Source organism: Littorina saxatilis, linkage group LG12 (genome assembly GCF_037325665.1).
Source record: "Littorina saxatilis isolate snail1 linkage group LG12, US_GU_Lsax_2.0, whole genome shotgun sequence".
In the NCBI taxonomy this organism is placed as follows: Eukaryota; Metazoa; Mollusca; class Gastropoda; order Littorinimorpha; family Littorinidae; genus Littorina; species Littorina saxatilis.
This window is the reverse complement of record NC_090256.1, coordinates 26,013,266-26,022,992: the sequence shown is the minus strand read 5'-3', so window position 1 is coordinate 26,022,992 and position 9,727 is coordinate 26,013,266. Positions and strand designations below refer to the sequence as shown.

Below are 9,727 nucleotides of genomic sequence, written 5' to 3'. Positions count from 1 at the left end.
AAAAAAACCATTTCCACTTTTTATAATTTTATATATTTTTTATTCATCAGCCTGTGCCAGTGCTGCTGCGGTGTAGGGGAAGTAACCATTCTGATTTTTCCCCCTCGATTTTGCGTGTGAGAGTGCATTGTGGGATTGATATTACAATCCGCCATATTGGCAAAATTGGAGTCTGCCGCCATGTTTTCGGCGTGAGAAAGACGCAAATCTTTAGCATCATTTGTGAACCAAAGGCAGCCAGCCTATTCTTTGATTGCTCAGAAAAGAAGACACTTAACGACGCAAGTGTATGGAATAGTGCAAAGCTGGTGAGTTATATTTATTTGTATTTTTGCGTGTGTTTGAACTTCGAGCGGTGCAAACAAAGGGACCCAATTTACGAGGCCCAAAGTCTGCCATATTTGCCACGGGTTGCGAATATCTGCCATAAGTTGCAAGAAGCAGAATGCGCATGTTTCGCTTGTTGATAGTATCTGACTCTGTATTCTGGAAACTGGGACAGAAGTCTTTCTCTTTGGTATCGTCTTCCTCTCACTTCATTCAGTACCTAACAATCGCAATCGATTTTGCCAAAATCAAATGTGGCAAGCCTATGTCGTGAACGGCATTTGTAGATCAAGTGCAGTAATCAACCTGCAGACTTATTACAGAAAGACCATTGGTCAATTTGGTGGGGTACTGTGCACGAACTGTATTGTAATTTGTATGAGTAAAGAATAAAATCAAGGTTTGTGAGTTGACCCAATTTTGAAGGCCGTGGCTGGGGAGCCGAGGAGTCGGCCACGGAACCGCCCGGTTCGAGAACCGGCGATTCGGTTAACGGAGCCCCCAGTAGACATTACCAAGCTAAGAAAAGGTCACAGACTCACTCTCGTGGAAAATCGGAAGTCCCAAAAACAGGGAGACAAATTAGTTATTAACAGTGACTAACACGCTTTCACCTTGTGCAGACCTAGGCAGCTCGAACGTGACTTGGCATTGTTTTTACGGTTTGAAAATTGAATGCGAAAATGTGATCTACATGTATTCCCCAAACATACTGTGGATTTACGGTACGTGTGTTTGTGTGTGAATGTGTGTGTTTATGTGTGTGTTTATGTGTGTGTTCATGTGTTTGGGTGTGTGTGTGCGTGCGTGCGTGCATGTGTTCGTTCGTTTGTTTTCCCCCCCTTTTTTTCCCCCCCTCCTTTTATGAATGTGTATCACTTTTATCTAGTATGCCTGTGCCCATGACATCATCCAACCACTTCTCTTCCCTTTCATTCATTTCCGTTCCCTGAGTTCCTTCCCTTTTTTGCGTGTTTCCCCTCCATTTTCTTTCAAACCTTGTTCGTTCCGTGTTGCGTCTGCTTTTTGTTGTCTTTTGTGTTCTTGTTTTTCCTGATGAAGCTTCCATAAGCAAAAATTCGTACCGTCTTGTCTCGTTCTTGAATCGGTGTGTACAGTAGAGTAAGTGCGCCGGTGTCCGTACCCCTTCAGGCTTGAAAGCGCATAACTTCGGAGCTGTGGCTTCGATCGCCATTTTATAAATTGCTACAGCTACTGCGGGCTGTCGGCCTTTCTTGGCTGCCATTGGTTGGTTTAGAGGGGAATCCCCTAATTATGTAGAATTCCGTTTCTAACGTCATTCATCTGAGCCTCAGACCGTACCGGGGTTTCCTTCATCCGTACTAGCTGTTCCTCGAAGCCGTACCGGGGTAAGCCTCGATCCGTACCCTACTACCCTAGTCCGTACTGTCTTGTACTTAGTGTTGTTTTTAACCAAGTTAAGGGTTGTAGAAAATCGTTTGCATACCTATAATTATGTATGATTGCTTGTCTGTAATTTTATGGTGAATAGGCATGGGATAGTTTAGTCTATGTGTGTGTGTAATGTCAACAACAACAAAAAAGTTAGGAAATAGAGAACTGACCAGATCTTAGTAACAAACAATAACAGTAACACAATCAAGTCATCCAAGTAACCAGTATTTATTCAAATCTGTAACATAATAAATTAACCAAAAGTAATGAGTAGGCCATAAAACAGACATTGGCTTCAAAAACAAAATCAGAGTAAATTAAAAGCTGACCCAATCATACTTACAAAACAACAGCACCGGATCAAAAACAGAAAAAAATGAAAAGCTGACCAGATCTTGCTTACAAAACAACAGCACCGGATCAAAAACAGAAAAAAATTAAAAGCTGACCAGATCTTGCTTACAAAACAACAGCACCGCATCAAAATCAAAACATTCAAATGAACAGCAAAGATGGCTTCTTATCATGTTCAAAAATATGTACAAACATGGCAAACAAATGCAGTATTGTCTTTGATGGATGCATGCATGATGGCCTGGTGGCCTGAGGGCACACAGTGCAAATGCATCCATCTCTTGCATTCTTCACAATTCACCCATGTTCCCTCCCCCTTTGTTAAGCATTGAAAACAAAGCTGTGATGCAGCTTTCAAAACTCTTTTCCCTTTTTCATTCCCTTTTCCCTTCCCCCCCTTTTTCTCCTCCTCTTTCTTTCCCTTCTTGGCAAGCTTCTCCTCTTTCTTCTCTTCTCTCTTCCTCTTCCTTTCTTCTTTCTCTTCCTCTTTCCTTGTCTTGTCTTCTTTCTCCTTCCTCTTCATCTCTAACACAGCCTCGCTGGTGAGGATTCTATGACCAACAATGGGCTCTTTCTTCTTGATGGTACTTTGCTTCTTTCCCTGTCCATGATCAATGCACAAAACCTCATCCATGTTGCTCTGCCATGAAGTGCATGGCTGGGGTTCTGTGTTTCCATCTCCACTGACCATCCGAAGGAGATCGTCCACTTCACTGGTAGGCACGACTTCTGCAACATCAGGATCAGCCACCTCTGAAAAGATATCCTCACCCAAAAAAAGTGTTGCTATGGAAGCATCCTCCAGGAACATCAAGTTGGAGACAGCTGATCCTGACGTTGCAGAGGTTGTGACTGTGCTGGGGGCAGCAGTAGTGGTGACCATGGTAGTGGCATTGCCAGTGGTGACCGTGGCAGTGGAGACCGGGGCAGTGGAGACTGGGGCAGTGGAGACCGTGGCAGTGGAGACTGGGGCAGTGGTGACCGTGGCAGTGGAGACCGGGTCAGTGGAGACTGGGGCAGGGCCTGTGGCAGTGGAGACTGGGGCAGAGGCAGGTCGCTCGAAGAATGTTCTGTACGCCCTCTCTGGTATGGCTTGTGGGTTGAAGGGATAGATCCCTGTTACAGCAAAGCCAGAACGAATGTTTGGTGGGGTCATGGCCTGACCCCACGCTCTGCAGAAAAGTGCAGCAAAACTTGCCTTGTTGACAACATTGTTTCGGTCCCCACTCATGAACTCTGTGCACTCCCTGCGGAAGCCCTTCGTGAGTGAGGAGAAACAAGACCTGTCGAGTGGCTGCAGCCAGTGACTGGTGTGAGGGGGCAAGGCGATGATTATGATCCTCTCTTCAACAGCAAGCTCCAGCATCTGCAGAGCTTCATGGCTGTGGTGTTGGTCCAAAAAAAGGACCTGAGGTCGCTCAGGGCCACAGTGTTTCAGGAACACCTCCTTGAACCACTGAACACCGAGCGAATCCTCCATCCAAGCCTTATCTTGATAAGTCCACACCGAATGGGGAGGGGCCTGCATAGTTGAAAACCCATGCACCGCCTTGTGGGTCTTCCCTTTGACAATGAACATTGGGGGCATGGAGGTACCCCCTGCACTAACACAGGCTACAACCGTAATGTTTTGCCTCGAAGGCGAGACACGGCTGTTGAGGGACTTCTGTCCCTTCTGACACAGGACTTTGCAGGGGGTATGTTCTAAATTAAACCCACTCTCGTCCATATTCCAGAGATGCTGGGAGTCAATGCCGTTGATCATCTCCCCAACTACCCCGAAATATCTACCCACCACCTCTTTGCTCATGGCCTTGCCCCTGTTAGTACAAAGTTTGGATGGTGATCTGAGCGACAGCTCAGGGTGGCGCTTCATGTATCCCTTGTACCACTTTTGTCCTGCTGGACCATCTTCTTTGAAAGGGGTCTTCAGACCTGCCTTCCGGCAAAACTCTGCTGCCTTCACTTGGACGAGCCGTTTTGTGAGCCCAAAGCCCCTGTCGGCGAGGTCTCGCAGCTTGGCTGAGAAGGCGGCCTCCATGTCAGTCGGCATCACCGGCGTGCCCCCTTTGCCGATCCCTTGTCTCTGTAACACAATCAATGAATACGAAATAAAACAAGGTATATTGTGTGCTCTACAATTAAATTGGCTTCCTGGAACGCCGAAGAAGAAGAAGAAAAAAAATTGGCTTTGTTTAAAAAGATAAACAGAAACAAAAACATAACACCAACCTTCCCGTTCATGTGATCCGAAAGGGTCATCACAGGAATGCTGAATTCCTTGGAGGCTTTCTTCTGGCTTATCTGGCCTGATTTGATGAGTCCAAGGGCTCTCTCCAGATCATCCTTTGAGTATTTGGGAGGCATGATTTCTGAAAATGTATAGAAAACACTTGCTAAAATGATCCCATAAACACTTTGTATGTGTTTAATCATGTGATGTTACATAAAAAAAAACAAAAAAACACACACACACAGTTCAAGCATTGACACTTCAAGTGTAGACCGAGTCTAAAGTCATTTGTATACTATTTCATGCGCCTATTGTTTACATTTTTACTGCTAAGTCCTCCTCATTATCAATTGTATACATTGTTTTAATTAAAAACAATAATAATTAGCATTAACACATCTTAAAAAGACTTTAAAAAAAACCCTCAATCTTCAACAGAAGCGTGGGTACGGACCGAGGAAGACCCTGATTTTTTCAGGCCCCGGGACCGTACCCCTTTCAACTCTGCTGAACGCTATGTTATGTTTTGACAAATACCCATGAAACTTGACTGAAAGCATACCCCCATAATCGTGTTAAGCGTGAAAAATACATCTAGAACGACCCAAACTGAGGTGTACGACCATTTAAAACAACCATATCAACTGAATTGATCGAGTGGAAAACTTACCGGGTTCAAGAAGTGGAAAGCAAAAGTAGAAGTGGGCGTGTCGTGTTGGCTGGTAAGGCGGTAAAGTGAGCGCGAACACGTCATTGGTTACAAATATTCGCTGCCGGATAGTTCTAGTTTAAAAATAGACGCTGCACGAACCGACTGGAGGTCTACAGACGAGTAAAAACAACAAAAACCGAAGGGGTACGGTCCGAGGAAAGGGTACGGACACCGGCGCACTTACTCTATTCCTTTGTTTTTTTAACTTTGTTCATCTTACCACAGTCACTTCGTTGTTTAGATTTTGTTTTTGGTGTTAACCGTTAGACTGGTTGTCGCGACATGTCGCGCTACTTTACGTATACTGTCACCTGGTTGTCACGACATATGACCGCTACTGGCTCAGTCTGTCTGGTCGGTTCCGATTACCTCCCATGGATGCGAAAACCTATAACCGTTTTTCTTTATTTTTCTCTCTGTTAATTCACCAGTGACTATGTAACATGTGTTACAGAATTGCACCAGTGTAACTGTAAGGGTTAAAAACTGACCTACGATAAAAGAGCAGACATCGGCCTTGACTCAGGGTGCATTGCAATTTTGGAGAATTCGTAGCCTTTTCTTATTCAGTTATTGAATATTTTTTTGTGCACAGACCTGTTTACCCTTACGATTTTGGCGTAATTTATTACGATTTTCTGCAAAAAATACGCCATTCCGCTATCTGTGTCAAGACTACGATTTTCATAAATAAAAATAAAAAATATTTTTATTTTTATTTTTTATTAATTCACATGTTTGGCATTGTTTTTTTCAATGGCAAAATGGGGTGAAAAAGCACAGGACTGACCAGAGATCATGTCTGTCTGATGAGACGCTGGAGAGCCTTCTAGTTGTGAAGTCTCGCCCTCACTCATTCGGCAAGCGCAAGTACAGTAGAGAAGCGCTTGATTACTATTTTTGTGCCAGGATTACTATTTTTGGGGCTGAGCATTACTCCAAAACACTTATGGGGGTAAACAGGTCTGTGTGCAAAAAATATTCAGGATCATCAAGACTTGAAAAATAGTGTGTACTGCTGAAAATACAATTTTGTGTTGATTTGTTCGTTACTCGTACCATCCTGATCACTTACATTAGCACCAGAGTGTGCGAAAGACTCCAAAATGCAGATGAAATACACCAACCTCGCTACTTCGGCGCCATTTTGAGCGATCTCAGTCACTATCTATTTTTCGATCAAATGTTTGTAAACGTAAACTCATGACGTCAAAAGATGTTCAAATTTGTTTTCGTATCAATGTTCATCACGTGGTTTTACAAGCAATGAAACCACTCTAATTGGGAAAATGTATTAATTCTCTGAATAACAATGGGTTCTTTCATACGTGAGATCGGTAAAAGCCATATCTAGCATCATACAGAATTGTTCATAAACCAAAAAAAAATATACACTGAAGTCTTTTTCAAAAACTATAGTCTGTTTCAATGACTTTCAGCAATTTTCAACATTATAATTCTTTGAAAGAAATTTGGTGCACAAAACAGTTTTCCTGATCACGAATCAATTTGTGAAACTTTCTTTACAGTTTCTTCTCTCATGAATTGTACATATTTTTTTGAGTCACTTGAGAAAAAGTGACTCTATGTAATCGGTCAGTGTTAGTCTGTCCGGCCGGCCGGCCGTCCGTAGACACCACCTTAACGTTGGACTTTTCTCGGAAACTATCAAAGCGATCGGGCTCATATTTTGTTTAGTCGTGACCTCCAATGACCTCTACACTTTAACGATGGTTTCGTTGACCTTTGACCTTTTTCAAGGTCACAGGTCAGCGTCAAAGGAAAAATTAGACATTTTATATCTTTGACAAAGTATCTCGGAAACTATCAAAGCGATCGGGCTCATATTTTGTTTAGTCGTGACCTCCAATGACCTCTACACTTTAACGATGGTTTCGTTGACCTTTGACCTTTTTCAAGGTCACAGGTCAGCGTCAAAGGAAAAATTAGACATTTTATATCTTTGACAAAGTTCATCGGATGTGATTGAAACTTTGTAGGATTATTCTTTACATCAAAGTATTTACATCTGTAGCCTTTTACGAACGTTATCAGAAAAACAAGGGAGATAACTAGCCTTTTCTGTTCGGCAACACACAACTTAACGTTGGGCTTTTCTCGGAAACTATAAAAGTGACCGGGCTCAAATTTTATGTGAACGTGACTCATTGTGTTGTGAATAGCAATTTCTTCCTGTCCATCTGATGCCTCATATAATATTCAGAACTGCGAAAGTGACTCGATCGAGCGTTTGCTCTTCTTGTTAGCAATAGGCGTGTCCCCTGTTCTGAGCGAACACTGTTGTCGTGCAGGCATGGGAATTGTCCGCCGAAAGGCAAATTTCCGCCGAATTTTTTTTTGTTCCGCCGAAAAGGCAAAAGTGTCCGCCGAAAAAATATATGGGGAGGCAAAAATGGTTCTAAAAACTGAATTTAATGGCAAACTTGGAGCTTAGATGACACCAAATTGCACCATTTGGGTTCTTTGGAGAAAATTTTTTTCAGGGCTAGGCGCCGTCAACTTTGCCATTAGGCCAACAAAAAAAAAAAGGTCTGTTTACGGTAACCCGACCGACCCTAGTTTTTAGGCCCGACCCTAATCTTTTTTTTGGATCGTCGGAAAACCCCCCCAAAAAACCGCTTCCAAAATAGAGCTGTTTGCGCTCAAACAGCAGACGACAGAAGGGAGGTAAGCTCAAAGTACTGTTTATAGTTATGTTGGGCAAAAACAGGGATTGATGAGAAGAAATGAACTGTGAAACATCATAGAGAGGGGAGAGAAAAAAAAAATGGGGGAAAAAAAAAGAGCCGACCTACCGACCCTATTTTTTCACCCTATGTTACCGTAAACAGACCTTTTTTTTTTTGGCCTTACTTACAAATTTTCAGCCTTTTTTAAACTTTTTTCAATTCCCATGCCTGGTCGTGGTGCAGTACCTCTGTGTTTAAAAAAAATAGAAAATATTTTCTCTTTATTTGAATGAATTTTAACTTCAAAAAGATTGTTTAAGACTAATAAGAGTGCAGATTAAAACAAATCAATGCATCAAGAATTTGAAAAAACAGTTGGTTATACCTACACGTGCGGTGTCAGCTTTCTCAGGCATTCAGCTTTCTCATTCGATCACATATTATACTTGAGACTGAAATGTTGTTTCCTGGTCAAATTAAAGAAGTACATTTATTTAAGGAAGAAAATCATGTCAATTTCTTGCAAGTGAAGGAAATTGGTGGTGAAATTTAATATATATATGTCACCCCCACAATTCGATTTCTTCGAAAACTTGCACCAAGTAGTTACGTCCCGTGAATGAGAAGGGAAGGAGTTTTACTTTTAGGTTGAAGCACATTTCTAAGTTTAATTTTTGTGTGTTGGTTGAACGAATTTGACCTCATAAAGTACCTCAGCTTGATCATCAGTACTATGGAATGGAGGGCCGTCAGGGGGGCTTTTCAGTGTGAGTTTATACAAGATCAACGAGGCCGAATGAGAAAGCTGAATGCCTGAGAAAGCAGAACGCATTACAACATCACTCAACAAGCTAGCTTTAACCTTCGTCCGTCCGGGTTATCGACTACACACGGAAGTCATCGTAGGGCCTTGCGGACCCATGCTTCTCATTTCCTTCTTTGAGAAACATGGGTCCGCACGACCCCACGATGTTTGTAGTGTAAATATGACTTCTTTTTGACTCACATGCGAAGCAAAAGTGAGTCTTTGTACTCACCCGAGTCGTCCGTCCGTCCGTCCGGACGTCCGGACGTCCGGACGTCCGTCCGGAAAACTTTAACGTTGGATATTTCTTGGACACTATTCAGTCTATCAGTACCAAATTTGGCAAGATGGTGTATGATGACAAGGCCCCAAAAAACATACATAGCATCTTGACCTTGCTTCAAGGTCAAGGTCGCAGGGGCCATACATGTTGTCTAAAAAACAGCTATTTTTCACATTTTTCCCATTTTCTCTGAAGTTTTTGAGATTGAATACCTCACCTACATATGATATATAGGGCAAAGTAAGCCCCATCTTTTAATACCAGTTTGGTTTACCTTGCTTCAAGGTCAAGGTCACAGGAGCTCTTCAAAGTTGGATTGTATACATATTTTGAAGTGACCTTGACCCTGAACTATGGAAGATAACTGTTTCAAACTTAAAAATTATGTGGGGCACATGTTATGCTTTCATCATGAGACACATTTGGTCACATATGATCAAGGTCAAGGTCACTTTGACCCTTGTGAAATGTGACCAAAATAAGGTAGTGAACCACTAAAAGTGACCATATCTCATGGTAGAAAGAGCCAATAAGCACCATTGTACTTCCTATGTCTTGAATTAACAGCTTTGTGTTGCATGACCTTGGATGACCTTGACCTTGGGTCAAGGTCACATGTATTTTGGTAGGAAAAATGTGTAAAGCAGTTCTTAGTGTATGATGTCATTGCTAGGTTTAGTTACCCTAAAGGTCGAGGTCAAGCATGTGAGTCGTATGGGCTTTGCCCTTCTTGTTTTATATTTAGTCAAGTTTTGACTAAATATTTTAACATCGAGGGGGAATCGAAACGAGGGTCGTGGTGTATGTGCGTGTGTGTGTGTGTCTGTGTGTGTGTGTAGAGCGATTCAGACTAAACTACTGGACCGATCTTTATGAAATTTGACATGAGAGTTCCTGGGTATGAAAT

The 9,727-nt window shown here is 42.4% G+C and overlaps 2 protein-coding genes across 9 annotated transcripts in view; one reads left to right on the top strand and one right to left on the bottom strand.

The window, feature by feature from the left end:
• Positions 1–9,727, bottom strand: part of LOC138981621 (ADP-ribosylhydrolase ARH3-like) — a 197,769-nt gene that overhangs the window by 77,411 nt on the left and 110,631 nt on the right. The gene's annotated exons all lie outside the window — the stretch shown is intronic.
• Positions 147–9,727, top strand: part of LOC138981616 (streptococcal hemagglutinin-like) — a 79,661-nt gene continuing 70,080 nt past the window's right edge. For all 8 annotated transcript variants that reach the window (XR_011460673.1, XM_070354590.1, XM_070354589.1 and 5 more), the window contains exon 1: positions 147–308. The gene's annotated coding sequence lies outside the window, so the exon portion shown is untranslated. The remainder of the gene's footprint in view (positions 309–9,727) is intronic.